Here is a 15,780-nt window from a genome sequence, read left to right on the forward strand (position 1 = left end):
GCAGACAACGCCATAATAAGCATGAGCATCCCCCTAATGCGTCTGCTGATGCAAAGTTTGACTGACATAAAGGAGCAGGCGTCTGCTGCCGAGGAAGAGGAAAGCCTTGATGACAGTCAGCCATTGTCTGGTCAGGGCCGTGTAGAGGACGCGGTAGCGGGCGAAGAGGAGGAGGAGGACGAGGAGGATGATGGGGATGAGTACTTTTTTAATGAGGAAGCTTCTCCTGGGCCAACAGAAATTAGTGGCGTTGCAAGGCCGGGTTCTGTTTTTTTAAGGGAGACAAGTGACATAGATTTGCCTGTAACTGCCCCTCAAACCAGCACAACCGCAGATTTGCCAACAGGAACTTTGGCCCACATGGCGGATTATGCCTTACGTATCCTCAAAAAGGACCCACGCATTACTAAAATGATGAGCGATGACGATTACTGGTTGGCCTGCATCCTTGACCCTCGCTATAAAGGCAAATTGCAAAATATTATGCCACATGAGAACCTCGAACAAATCTTAGCAACCAAACAAGCTACTCTTGTAGACCGTTTGATTCAGGCATTCCCAGCACACAGCGCCGGTGATGGTTCTCACACAAGCTGCAGGGGGCTACATGGCAGAGGTGTTAGAGGTGCACAGATCAGAAGTGGCGTTGGACAGAGGGGTTTTCTGACCAGGTTGTGGAGTGATTTCGCAATGACCGCAGACAGGACAGGTACTGCAGCATCTATTCAAAGTGACAGGAGACAACATTTGTCCAGTATGGTTACTAACTATTTTTCAGCCCTTATCGATGTTCTCCCTCAACCGTCATTCCCATTTGATTACTGGGCATCAAAATTAGACACCTGGCCTGAATTGGCAGAATATGTGTTGCAGGAGCTTGCTTGCCCAGCAGCTAGTGTGCTATCAGAAAGAGTATTCAGTGCTGCTGGTTCAATATTAACCGAAAAAAGGACTCGTCTGGCTACCCAAAATGTGGATGATCTCACCTTCATTAAAATGAACCACTCCTGGATTTTGAATGATTTTGCCCCACCTTTCCCGGCTGACACCTAGCTTTCCTATAAAAAGGTGTTGCTTGTGGACTGGTCTTACTGAGTGTTCAAATCTCTTAATTTGCAGCAGCTGTATGACCAGCATACGACATGTTTACACATCCCCCAGTGGGAAAACTCCCCCCACGGGGCCGTTGTCTCACTCTCGACACTTGGCGCAAGCACCCGTTAGTTACAGTGCTGTTTGTCAGAAGAGGTGGGTGTGCTCGCTTTTGGTCGACGGCACTGCCACTGGGTCCCTCATAGTACAATGTAGTGTCTCTGGCGGTGGTGGTGCGCACCCAACGTCAGACACACCGTTGTAACATGAGTGGCCCTGGGGCGGTACCGCCGGCCACAAGAGAGTCCCCCCCCCCAGCTCAAACTGTGCTCTACCACGTGCAAAATTTTCTCGCACAGCTCCAACAATGTTTAGTCTATGCGCTGACATCATTCAATGCCTGGCACTGACAAACAATAACAATTTCTTGACATCTATGATGCTAGTTAAAGTAGTCTGGGTCAGTGTCCTATATTGACACCAGTACATACTAATTTACTGCCAAATTACTGTGTCATAAACTCTGCAGATGAGCCCACCCTTGTACCTAAGCATGCCACCCTTTTTTTATTTATAGTTGTTTTGCGAGACATTAAAGGGAACCTATCACCCCGTTTTTTAAAGATTAGATAAAAATAGTGTGAAATAGGGGCAGAGCTGGGCTTTACATTAGTGCCTTTTTGGTGCCTTTACACCCCCGTTAGGCTGCCGAAATACCTTTGTGAAGTGGCCGTTTTGTCCTGTCACTCAAGTTGGTCAGGTCGGATGGGCGTGGTCACAGCGCTGTTTGTCCCCCAGGATCCTGCTCATCATTACGTTGGTGGCGTAGTGGTGTGCGCATGTCCAGCAGGTGAATCCACTACCCTGGAGATGAATAACAGCGCGGTCTTCGCTATTCAGCCGTTTACCGGTGGGCGCGGCCATCTTTCCTGTGGCTGCGCCTGCGCAGATGGAGCGCTCTGCTGCCCGGGGCTTCAGGAAAATGGCCGCGGGATTCCGCGCGTGCGCAGATGGAGATCGCGGCGGCCATTTTCCTGAAGCCCCGGGCAGCAGAGCGCTCCATCTGCGCAGGCGCGGCCACAGGAAAGATGGCCGCGCCCACCGGTAAACGGCTGAATAGCGAAGACCGCGCTGTTATTCATCTCCTGGGCAGTGGATTCACCTGCTGGACATGCGCACACCACTACGCCACCAACGTAATGATGAGCAGGATCCTGGGGGACAAACAGCGCTGTGACCACGCCCATCCGACCTGACCAACTTGAGTGACAGGACAAAACGGCCACTTCAGAAAGGTATTTCGGCAGCCTAACGGGGGTGTAAAGGCCCCAAAAAGGCACTAATGTAAAGCCCAGCTCTGCCCCTATTTCACACTATTTTTATCTAATCTTTAAAAAACGGGGTGATAGGTTCCCTTTAACATCTATTTATTTTTTGGGAGTACTAACTGTGTCACACACTTCTTGCAATACTCCTACACTGACCAGTGACCACAATGCTGCCTGGAGTGCCTGCCTGTGTATCCATGTAACCGATTTCAAACTGCCATGACTGCCTACTGTTTGTTATTTTAGGCCTTTGTGAGCCTGTCTGCGGCCCCTACTTGCAATACTCCTCCACTGACCACAATGCTGCCTGCCTGTGTATCCATGTAACCGATTTCAAACTGCCATGACTGCCTACTGTTTGTTATTTTCGGCCTTTGTGAGCCTGTCTGCGGCCCCTACTTGCAATACTCCTCCACTGACCACAATGCTGCCTGCCTGTGTATCCATGTAACCGATTTCAAACTGCCATGACTGCCTACTGTTTGTTATTTTAGGCCTTTGTGAGCCGGTCTGAGGCCCCTACTTGCAATACTCCTCCACTGACCACAATGCTGCCTGCCTGTGTATCCATGTAACCGATTTCAAACTGCCATGACTGCCTACTGTTTGTTATTTTAGGCCTTTGTGAGCCTCTCTGCGGCCCCTACTTGCAATACTCCTCCACTGACCACAATGCTGCCTGGAGTGCCTGCCTGTGTATCCATGTAACCGATTTCAAACTGCCATGACTGCCTACTGTTTGTTATTTTAGGCCTTTGTGAGCCTCTCTGCGGCCCCTACTTGCAATACTCCTCCACTGACCACAATGCTGCCTGGAGTGCCTGCCTGTGTATCCATGTAACCGATTTCAAACTGCCATGACTGCCTACTGTTTGTTATTTTAGGCCTTTGTGAGCCTCTCTGCGGCCCCTACTTGCATTACTCCTCCACTGACCACAATGCTGCCTGGAGTGCCTGCCTGTGTATCCATGTAACCGATTTCAAACTGCCATGACTGCCTACTGTTTGTATTTTAGGCCTTTGTGAGCCTGTCTGCGGCCCCTACTTGCAATACTCCTCCACTGACCACACCAATGCTGCCCGTGTACCCCTGGAACCTATTTAAAAGTTCATAGAGCCTAGTTATATATTTTATTTACTATTAATAAGGCCATGATGGACTACGCTGTACCACGCTACAAGCTAACCAGTCGACACTTCTTTTGCGAGAAAAGCCATCCCAACCCTCCACCAGCATGTAAAAGACCGCATTGTCCATGCACTCTGGCAATCTGTGAGTACAAAGGTGCACCTGACAACAGACGCATGGACCTGTAGGCATGGCCACGGAAGATTACGTGTCCATTACGGCGCAATGGGTTAATGTGTTGGATGCATGGTCCACAGGGGACAGCCTACTAAGTCTGTCTGCAGTCCCTAATTCAAATTGTCCTCCACTGTCTAAATCGGAGCTTCCACCTTCTGGCTTTCGGCCTATAGTATCAGAAATTAAACTGCATTTGGCCTTCAACTTTGGTTACGGCCTACTAATGGTGTCTGCCCCTGCCTGGTGTTTTTCCTCAACTGAATAAAGCTGAGCTTCAACCTTCTGGCTCTCATTAAGTGCTGTGTTTTTAAAAATTGGTGGTTAGGACCTACTAATGGTGTCTGCCCCTCCCTGGTGTTTGCCCTCAACTGAATAAAGCTGAGCTTCATCCTTCTGGCTTTCGGCCTATAGTATCAGAAATTAAACTGCATTTGGCCTTCAACTTTGGTTACGGCCTACTAACGGTGTCTGCCCCTCCCTGGTGTTTGCCCTCAACTGAATAAAGCTGAGCTTCATCCTTCTGCCTTTCGGCCTATAGTATCAGAAATTAAACTGCATTTGGCCTTCAACTTTGGTTACGGCCTACTAACGGTGTCTGCCCCTCCCTGGTGTTTGTCCTCAACTGAATAAAGCTGAGCTTCATCCTTCTGGCTCTCATTAAGTGCTGTGTTTTCAAAAATTGGTGGTTAGGGCCTACTAACGGTGTCTGCCCCTCCCTGGTGTTTTTCCTCAACTGAATTAAGCTGAGCTTCAACCTTCTGGCTTTCGGCCTATAGTATCAGATATTAAACTGCATTTGGCCTTCAACTTTGGTTACGGCCTACTAACGGTGTCTGCCCCTGCCTGGTGTTTTTCCTCAACTGAATAAAGCTGAGCTTCAACCTTCTGGCTCTCATTAAGTGCTGTTATTTTAAAAATTGGTGGTTAGGGCCTACTAACGGTGTCTGCCCCTCCCTGGTGTTTGCCCTCAACTGAATAAAGCTGAGCTTCAACCTTCTGGCTTTGGGCCTATAGTATCAGATATTAAACTGCATTTGGCCTTCAACTTTGGTTACGGCCTACTAACGGTGTCTGCCCCTGCCTGGTGTATTTCCTCAACTGAATAAAGCTGAGATTCAACCTTCTGGCTCTCATTAAGTGCTGTTATTTTAAAAATTGGTGGTTAGGGCCTACTAACGGTGTCTGCCCCTCCCTGGTGTTTGCCCTCAACTGAATAAAGCTGAGCTTCAACCTTCTGGCTTTGGGCCTATAGTATCAGATATTAAACTGCATTTGGCCTTCAACTTTGGTTATGGCCTACTAACGGTGTCTGCCCCTGCCTGGTGTTTTTCCTCAACTGAATAAAGCTGAGATTCAACCTTCTGGCTCTCATTAAGTGCTGTGTTTTTAAAAATTGGTGGTTAGGGCCTACTAACGGTGTCTGCCCCTCCCTGGTGTTTTTCCTCAACTGAATAAAGCTGAGCTTCAACCTTCTGGCTCTCATTAAGTGCTGTTATTTTAAAAATTGGTGGTTAGGGCCTAGTAACGGTGTCTGCCCCTCCCTGGTGTTTTTCCTCAACTGAATAAAGCTGAGCTTCAACCTTCTGGCTTTCGGCCTATAGTATCAGATATTAAACTGCATTTGGCCTTCAACTTTGGTTACGGCCTACTGACGGTGTCTGCCCCTGCCTGGTGTTTTTCCTCAACTGAATAAAGCTGAGCTTCAACCTTCTGGCTCTCATTAAGTGCTGTTATTTTAAAAATTGGTGGTTAAGGCCTACTAACGGTGTCTGCCCCTCCCTGGTGTTTGCCCTCAACTGAATAAAGCTGAGCTTCAACCTTCTGGCTTTGGGCCTACAGTATCAGATATTAAACTGCATTTGGCCTTCAACTTTGGTTACGGCCTACTAACGGTGTCTGCCCCTGCCTGGTGTTTTTCCTCAACTGAATAAAGCTGAGATTCAACCTTCTGGCTCTCATTAAGTGCTGTGTTTTTAAAAATTGGTGGTTAGGGCCTACTAACGGTGTCTGCCCCTTCCTGGTGTTTTTCCTCAACTGAATAAAGCTGAGCTTCAACCTTCTGGCTTTCGGCCTATAGTATCAGATACTAAACTGCATTTGGCCTTCAACTTTGGTTACGGCCTACTAACGGTGTCTGCCCCTGCCTGGTGTTTTTCCTCAACTGAATAAAGCTGAGCTTCAACCTTCTGGCTCTCATTAAGTGCTGTGTTTTTAAAAATTGGTGGTTAGGGCCTACTAACGGTGTCTGCCCCTCCCTGGTGTTTTTCCTCAACTGAATAAAGCTGAGCTTCAACCTTCTGGCTTTCGGCCTATAGTATCAGATATTAAACTGCATTTGGCCTTCAACTTTGGTTACGGCCTACTAACAGTGTCTGCCCCTGCCTGGTGTTTTTCCTCAACTGAATAAAGCTGAGCTTCAACCTTCTGGCTCTCATTAAGTGCTGTTAATTTAAAAATTGGTGGTTAGGGCCTACTAACGGTGTCTGCCCCTCCCTGGTGTTTGCCCTCAACTGAATAAAGCTGAGCTTCAACCTTCTGGCTTTGGGCCTATAGTATCAGATATTAAACTGCATTTGGCCTTCAACTTTGGTTACGGCCTACTAACGGTGTCTGCCGCTGCCTGGTGTTTTTCCTCAACTGAATAAAGCTGAGCTTCAACCTTCTGGCTTTCGGCCTATAGTATCAGATATTAATCTGCATTTCGCCTTCAACTTTGGTTACGGCCTACTAATGGTGTCTGCCCCTGCCTGGTGTTTGTCCTCAACTGAATAAAGCTGAGCTTCATTCTCCTGGCTCTCATTAAGTGCTGTGTTTTCAAAAATTGGTGGTTAGGGCCTACTAACGGTGTCTGCCCCACCCTGGTGTTTGCCCTCAACTGAATAAAGCTGAGCTTCAGTCTTAGGCTTTTGGCCTAAAGTATCAGATATTAAACTGCATTTGGCCTATTAGTGTGTTTGGGCCCTTAAAACAGTGTCTGCTGCTCCTGGGTTTGCTACTCCACTGAACAAAGCAATGCCGCCTGTGTAGTCCTGTTACCAATTTTGAACTGCATTTAGCCTACTTTATTCTTTGGCCCTATATCTGTTTCCTCCTCATCCTGCCCATTGCCCAGCCACTGCTAGATGAGTCTGCTGGTACATTGACCTAGACCACTACATTCCCCTTGCACTCTACACAGCCAGAATCTGACCCTGCTGAAAGTAAGGTTCCCCTTCCCGCATGTTATACCACCTTACACAGGGACAAAGAGGAAGGTGCAGATGAAAGTGCAGGATCCTTCATCAGGTGGGGGGGCATACTCGTTGGTGACGTCACTGGCACAGGGCCCCTCAGAGTACGCAAAAGTGTCGCTGCTGGTGGGAGGCGCCCCCGCCGTGCAAACACACCGCTGTACTTTGAGGGGCCCTGTGCCAGTGCCAATGCGAACAAGTGTGCCCCCCTGCTTGCTCAGGATCACAGCACTTGCAAAGTTGAAATACTTTCCTCTCCCTGCTCCACCGCCGTGACGTAGTCCACGATTCCTGGGCCCACTAAAACCTTGAACCAGCCCTACCCCCCACAAATTTGCCAAATGACCCCCAAGTTCCATTGAACAACTATTATTATAAAGTTAATTAAGATTGACAAGCTTCAGAAACAAGAATGGATGTTTTTGGCATTAAAATGGGCACTGTAGGTGTTTTCCTGGCCTCCACTCACTGCCGACTATGCTTCCCCATTGACTTGCATTGGGTTTCGTGTTTCGGTCGATCCCCGACTTTTAGCGATAATTGGCCGACTGCACTCGACTCGACTCTGGACAAAGTCGGGTTTCACAAAACCCGACTTGATCTTAAAAAAAATGAAAGTCGCTCAACCCTAGTTCTATGTACTAGGCCACTCCTCACACTTGGATAAAACTGGGGGGTTGGATAGGAAGTTAGGCAGAAAGCAGCCCGGGAGAGTTCGGGAGAGGACCTGTCGGGTGGGATCCTGACAGCAGCCTAGCAAAAGGACAGATCGTTACGGAGCCGTGCCTGTATGATATAGCGGCAGACTCCTTAGAAAGGACACTTAGCAAAGTATATTGCGGAGAAGTGAGAAACGAGATCACAGCACAAAGGAGATAGAACCAGAAGGAGTCGTGCCCTAAGATCGGCAACATCCTTCCGAGGCGCGTAGCCGGTGGCCGGAGCACCGAGGAAGTAATAGGCTCTATGCATTACTTTGAACTACGGCAGGGCAGTTAACTCTAGGTTGGCTGTCTCACCTTTTACACTTAACGAAGTCAACGGAGGCAATTGTGGGACAGGGGGGTCTCTAGGGTCCCTATAAAATAACTCCAGGCCTACCACGTCATACGGGTAAGTCCTATCCATATCATCTGGGGGACGGAGAGAAAGAACAGAAACATACTGTCATGTGGGACGCTGTTCAGACCAGGTCGTTCGACAGACAGCGGTAATTCCGCTTTTGACCACTATGGGCTCATTGGCGTCGGCTAGATTTTATCTAGCTGTTCCGGGGTTAATTTACCTGATCCTCGGATTGGAAGCTGGGTCATGCTCATTGCCTTTAAATAGTTCTCCTGATCATTGGGCGTCGCCGATTATAGCTTCTGTCTTGTGCGTTGTTATCTCGGTCTGGAGTGGAGAGCTGGTTGTTGGAGATTCGTTGCTGGTGGTGTATTTTCCTTTGTCTTATTTACTCCTTCCTATATTTGTATTTATTTTGCCCTGCACATTTATAGTGTATTCCTGAGTGACTGCGGTGTGGTGTATATTTTCCTTTATCCTTGTCTGTGCTAACTGTGGGTATTGGAGTATTACCTTTTCACTGGGTGGTGGGCGGAGGTTTCAGCCTAGGGTTGAAACAGGAGACAGGGTGAGGTTCGAGGCCTGGACATGCACATCATCAGTGTAAACTCCAGGTAGAGGGTCAGACAGGATTTCCCTAGTCTGAGGGAAATTGCAGGGGCCCGGGATATTAGCTCTCGCTCACCTAGTCTCCCCGTGACACATACACGACAGTTGTGAGGACTATCCCGTGGTGCTCAGAAGGGAAGTACTACAACACCCAGGTGCTAGTAGGTAGGTTACTGATTTCCATCTGCAAAGGGAACTCTGGATGTGCCTTCGGACCGGCCGGTCTTAGCCAGCCCTGTTAGCAATGCTCTGGATTGCGGATGCCGAAGCCCTCAGTAAAGAGGTAAAGAGACTGCAACCCTGTGTCCTTGTCATTTACTGCGACCTACACCTGCACCTACATCTTTAATTGGGCGCCCCTTAGCATGGCCACGGACCGGGTCAGGCCACCGTGACATCCCCAGAACCGAGAGAGACCCGGTACCGAGTGCCCCGCTGCACTGCGTTTGGGGGCCGCTCCACCTCCTTTGATGAGGCAATCAGGTGGGTCAAGAAGTTGGGAAGGGGCACCCTAATGGCCAAAACAGACATTTAGGGGGAGTTCCGTTTACTACCTGTGCCTCCGAATAGTGTCCGCCTATTGGGCTGTTTCTGTGAAGGAGCATACTACATAGATCGCTTTTTACCCATGGGGTGCTCCATATCCTGCTCACTATTTGAGGCGTTTAGTTGCTTCCTCAAATGGGTCGTCATGGACGTTTCTAAGAGGGCACATATTATCCAATACCTCGATGACTTCTTATGCCTGGGCACAAAAGATTTCCCACAGTGTGAATACACATGGTAGTCCACCTGTGAGAGCTGGAGGGAGAGCGGACACCCCAGAGCTGAGGGGTTAGATTGAGAAAGGAAGATGGCGGTGTAGCTTGCTTCATGGGTGGGGTACTCTGCTGAGTAGCAGAAACTGCAACTAGGCCCAAAATGATTTCCTGGGCTAGTTGCAGTTAAAAATTAGTAATTAGATAAACAGACGGTGTAGCTTGCTTCATGGGTGGGGTACTCTGCTGAGTAGCAGAAACTGCTACTAGGTCCAAAGTATTGCCCGGGCTAGATGCAGTTAAAAATCAGTACTTAGATAAACAGGCGGTGTAGCTGGCTTCATGGGTGGGGTACTCTGCTGACGTGCAGACACTGCTACTAAGCCCAAAACGATTTACTGGTTTAGATGCAGTAAAAATTTAGATACACAGGTGGGGTAGCTAGCTTCACAGGCAGGCTACTCCGCTGACGTACAGACACTGCTCCTAGGCCCAAAATGATTTACTGGGTTAGATACATTAAAAATTTAAATACACAGGAAGTGTAGCTTCACAAGCGGGCTACTCCGCTGACGTGCAGACACTGCTACTAAGCAGAAAACGATTTACTGGTTTAGATGCAGTAAAAATTTAGATACACAGGCGGTGTAGCTAGCTTCACAAGCGGGCTACTCCGCTGACGTGCAGACACTGCTATTAAGCCCAAAACGATTTACTGGGTTAGATGCCATAAATTTAAGATACACGGGCGGTGTAGTTAGCTTCACAGGCGGGCTACTCCGCTGACGTGCAGACACTGCTCCTAGGCCCAAAACGATTTACTGGGTTAGATGCAATGTAAATTTAGATACGCAGGCGGTGTAGCTTCACAGTCGGGCTACTCTGCTGACGTGCAGACACTGCTCCTAGGCCCAAAACGATTTACTGGTTTAGATGCAGTAAAAAATTAGATACACAGGCGGTGTAGCTAGCTTCACAGGCAGGCTACTCCGCTGACGTGCAGACACTGCTACTAAGCCCAAAATGATTTACTGGGTTATATGCAGTAACAATTTAGATACACAGGTGGTGTAGTTAACTTCACAGGCGGGCTTATCTGCTGAGGTGCAGACACTGCTCCTAGGCCAAAAACGATTTACTGGGTTAGATGCAGTAAAAATTTAGATACACAGGCAGTGTAGTTAGCTTTACAGGCGGGCTACTCCGCTGACAAGCAGACACTGCTCCTAGGCCCAAAACAATTTACTGGGTTAGATGCCATAAAAATTTAGATACACAGGTGGTGTAGCTAGCTTCACAGGTGGGCTACTCCGCTGATCTGCAGACACTGCTCCTAGGCACAAAACGATTTACTGGGTTAGATGCCGTAAAAATTGAGATGCACAGGCGGTGTAGTTTGCTTCACAGGCGGGCTTATCCGCAGACATGCAGACACTGCTCCTAGGCCAAAAACAATTTACTGGGTTAGATGCAGTAAAAATTTAGATACACAGGCGGTGTAGTTAGCTTCACAGGCGGGCTACTCCGCTGATGTGCAGACACTGCTCCTAGACCCAAAATGATTTACTGGGTTAGATGCAATGTAAATTTAGATACACAGGTGTTTTTTCTTCACAGTCAGGCTACTCCGCTGACGTGCAGACACTGCTACTAAGCCCAAAACGATTTACTGGGTTAGATGCAGTAACAATTTAGATACACAGGCGGTGTAGCTAGCTTCACAGGCAGGCTACTCCGCTGACGTGCAGACACTGCTCCTAGGCCCAAAAAGATTTCCTGGGTTAGATACAGTAAAAATGTAATTACACAGGCGGTGTAGCTAGCTTCACAGGCGGGCTACTCAGATGACTATCAGACAATGCTACTAGCCCAAAAGGATTGGCTAGATTACACCAAATGCTGTGACATACACTTGCACAGGACTGACTCAGACCTGCCTGGAAAACAGTGCTATGAACTGCTGTAACCTACCCTGAAAAGGGCTGATATTGCAACTAGTCCCAACTCCCGACTCCCTAAACCTATCTCTCTCTATCTAACTGAAAATTTGCTAGCAAAAAACAATCTTAGTCTGTATAGCGCCCACAGCAGCAGCAGTGCCATCTAACACTAAGCTGCAGCAGTGAGGAAATCGTGGCAACAGGGCAAATGGCGGGTTCTTACAGGGCAAGGACATGTGACATACACAGCCAATGACATATGCCCTTGCTTGTCTGCATCACATGCACATTGCTGTGTGTGTGCACTGCTGACAGGCTGAGAGACTGTACCGCCCCACTGTAAATGCGGGAAAGAAAAAATAAATGGATATCGGCATTATTTCAGCACAGATCTACCCCCGCGCTCCCTTCCCCCCCGCTCATCTCTACATAGGTGATATAAATTTGATTTCTTGAAACCACCACTAGGGGCATACAAGAGCTGATTGATTTGTAGGCTGTGATCATAGATCATAACGAAAATGTAGTTTATTGTGATTTAGGGAGCCCAGTAGTAATATTTTCAGAATTTTTTATGTTGCACCTTCAGTTTTTGATCAATTTGACTTGGATCCATCACTCCAATATTTAAAAATACATTTTTGATTGATGATTGCTTCAGTGACAAAAAATAAATAAATTGTGACTTTATGATTAATTGGCTATGAAATTCTCATTGATATTGAATGCAAAAAGTTAATGTTATAATTTTTTAATAATATCGGAATTGCTTATTTTGTAACTATAATTACATATGTTCTATATTACGTCGGTGGGTTGTGGACTCATTACTCCACTGGCCGTGCTTACCCTGGAGTGCCATGACTAAGAGACTACCTCGTTTTCACTAGAGCCTCTGATTGTGAGGATAGGCTTGAGTTGTAGGTAGTGCCAATCCAGGACAGTCCATGGACCTGCAGAAGCTGATGAATGGGTCAAGGCAGAAATGTGGGGCACAGGAAGGTGAAGACAGAAATGTAGTCAGGTGGTGCAAGGTCAGGACAGGTAGCACAGGTTCAATGTATGTAGCCAGGATCAGGAGTGCAGAGATCAGACAGAATGGAAAGACAAGCTGGGTTGGTGCCATGATAAACAGAGCAAAACAACACCTTACCAGACCAAAATTTACTACTTGCAACAGATGCTAAGGTCAAGCAAGGTATGGAGGGAAAAGATGCCTAATGTACCACCTGCTAGCATGGGATAGGCCAGAGAAGCTAATCACTGCAAGACCCAAAGGCTACAAGTTCCTGCAAGGTCCAGCACCACCTCCTACAGCAGATGTATAGCAGACCTGGAAATGTTGCATGAAGAAGGTCAGACACTGGGACGAGCAAAGTGATGCATGCGTTGAGTAGGGCGGTGCTTACCACCTGCGCGACACACCGGTGTGACATTCTAGAACTGAAGAGGTAACAAGTCAGCTAATTTGATGAACAGCAGTTAATGGTAGACTCATCATTGGTATGGTATGGTATGGTATACAGTTAGGTCCATATATATTTGGACAGAGACAACATTTTTCTAATTTTGGTTATAGACATTACCACAATGAATTTTAAACAAAACAATTCAGATGCAGTTGAAGTTCAGACTTTCAGCTTTCATTTGAGGGTATCCACATTAAAATTGGATGAAGGGTTTACGAGTTTCAGCTCCTTAACATGTGCCACCCTGTTTTTAAAGGGACCAAAAGTAATTGGACAATTGACTCCAATGCTATTTCATGGACTGGTGTGGGTAATCCCTTTGTTATGTCATTCTCAATTAAGCAGATAAAAGGCCTGGAGTTGATTTGAGGTGTGGTGCTTGCATTTGGAAGGTTTTGCTGTGAAGTAAACATGCGGTCAACGGAGCTCTCCATGCAGGTGAAACAAACCATCCTTAAGCTGTGAAAACAGAAAAAACCCATCCGAGAAATTGCTACAATATTAGGAGTGGCAAAATTTACAGTTTGGTACATCCTGAGAAAGAAAGAAAGCACTGGTGAACTCATCAATGTGAAAAGACCTGGGCACCCACGGAAGACAACAGTGGTGGATGATCGCAAAATAATCTCCATGGTGAAGAGAAACCCCTTCACAACAGCCAACCAAGTGACCAACACTCTCCAGGAGGTCGGCGTATCAATATCCAAATCTACCATAAAGAGAAGACTGCATGAAAGTAAATACAGAGGGTTCACTGCACGGTGCAAGCCACTCATAAGCATCAAGAATAAAAAGGCTAGACTGGACTTTGCTATAAAACATCTAAAAAAGCCAGCACAGTTCTGGAAGAACATTCTTTGGACAGATGAAACCAAGATCAACCTCTACCAGAATGATGGAAAGAGAAAAGTATGGCGAAGGCGTGGTACAGCTCATAATCCAAAGCATTCCACATCATCTGTAAAACACAGCGGAGGCAGTGTGATGGCTTGGGCATGCATGGCTGCCAGTGGCACTGGGTCACTAGTGTTTATTGATGATGTGACACAGGACAGAAGCAGCCGAATGAATTCTGAGGTATTCAGAGCCGCCATACTGTGTGCTCAGATCCAGCCAAATGCAGCAAAATTGATTGGTCGTCGTTTCATACTACAGATGGACAATGACCCAAAACATAAAGCCAAAGCAACCCAGGAGTTTATTAAAGCAAAGAAGTGGAATATTCTTGAATGGCCAAGACAGTCACCTGATCTCAACCCAATTGATCATGCATTTCACTTGTTAAAGACTAAACTTCAGACAGAAAGGCCCACAAACAAACAGCAACTGAAAACCACCGCAGTGAAGCCCTGGCAGAGCATCAAAAAGGAGGAAACACAGCATCTGGTGATGTCCATGAGTTCAAGACTTCAGGCCGTCATTGCCAACAAAGGGTTTTCAACCAAGTACTAAAAATGAACATTTTATTTAAAATTATTGAATCTGTCCAATTACTTTTGGTCCCTTTAAAAACAGGGTGGCACATGTTAAGGAGCTGAAACTCCTAAACCCTTCATCCAATTTTAATGTGGATACCCTCAAATGAAAGCTGAAAGTCTGAACTTCAACTGCATCTGAATTGTTTTGTTTAAAATTCATTATGGTAATGTCCATAACCAAAATTAGAAAAATGTTGTCTCTGTCCAAATATATATGGACCTAACTGTAATAGTATGCCAATGTCGGACTTCCTCCCTTTGATGTGGACTCTGGCGCTGAGCCCACATCTTTCCAGCACATGTCAGCTATTTTGAACAGCTGACATTTGCCTATTACAGCCGCGGGTGGAATCACAATTCACCCTTGGCTGTTAACCCATTAATTGCTGCTGTCAGTCTCGGACAGCAGCATTTAACTCTCGCTTCCGCAGGCACGCCAAAAATCCTGCCCATTGGTGACCCCATCATGTGATCACGTGTCACCGATGGGTTGGCATGACAACCAGAGGTCTCCAGCAGACCTCTATGGTTGTCATAGCCAGGTTGCTATGAGTGCCGTCCAGTGGTTGGCGCTCATAGCAAGTGAGCATTTCAGCTACATACAGGTGATCTGATCATCATCTGTGTGTTGCAGAGCCGATCAGACAACTGCAGCTTCTAGTCTCCTATGGAGACTATTTAAGTATACAAAAGGTGAAAAAAATGTTTTTAAAACTATTAACAAAATAAAAAATATATAAAATTCAAATCACTCCCCTTTCGCCCCATTCAAAATAAAACAATAAAAAAATTCAAACATACACATATTTTGTATTGCCACGTTCTATCAAAATAAAAAAAGAGTTAACCCGATCGTTAAACGGCATAATGAGAAAAAAAGTCAAAACGCCAGAATTACGTTTTTTTGGTCACCACAACATTGCATCAAAAGATTGTATCTGCACTAAAATGGTATAATTTAAAATGCTACTCGGTGCGAAAAAAATAAGTCCTTACCCAACCCGAGATCACAAAAAATGTAGACGCTACAGGTATGGGAAAATGGCACAATTTTTTTTTTAAACCAAATTTGGAAAAAAATTCAACACTTAAATTTAAAAGAACCTAGACATGTTTGGTGTCTATGAACTCGTAATAACCTGAAGAATCATAATGGTAGGTCAGTTTTAGCATTTAGTGAACTTGGTAAAAAAACTGTGGGATTGCCCTTTTTTTGCAATTTCACGGCACGTGGAATATGTTAAAACTAATGGTGTTGTTCAAAAGTACAACTCGTCCTGCAAAAAATAAGCCTTCACATGCGTATCTGGACATGCAGCGCGTCTTTAGCGACTGCAGCATGTCTATTTATCTTGCGGAGAACCCCCACATGTACTTATGCTGGCTAAGGGTATGTGTCCACGTTCAGGATTGCATCAGGATTTGGTCAGGATTTTCCATCAGTATTTGTAAGCCAAAACCAGGAGTGGGTGATAAATGCAAAAGTGGAGCATATGTTTCTATTA

Source organism: Ranitomeya variabilis, chromosome 2 (genome assembly GCF_051348905.1).
Source record: "Ranitomeya variabilis isolate aRanVar5 chromosome 2, aRanVar5.hap1, whole genome shotgun sequence".
Taxonomy (NCBI): domain Eukaryota; kingdom Metazoa; phylum Chordata; class Amphibia; order Anura; family Dendrobatidae; genus Ranitomeya; species Ranitomeya variabilis.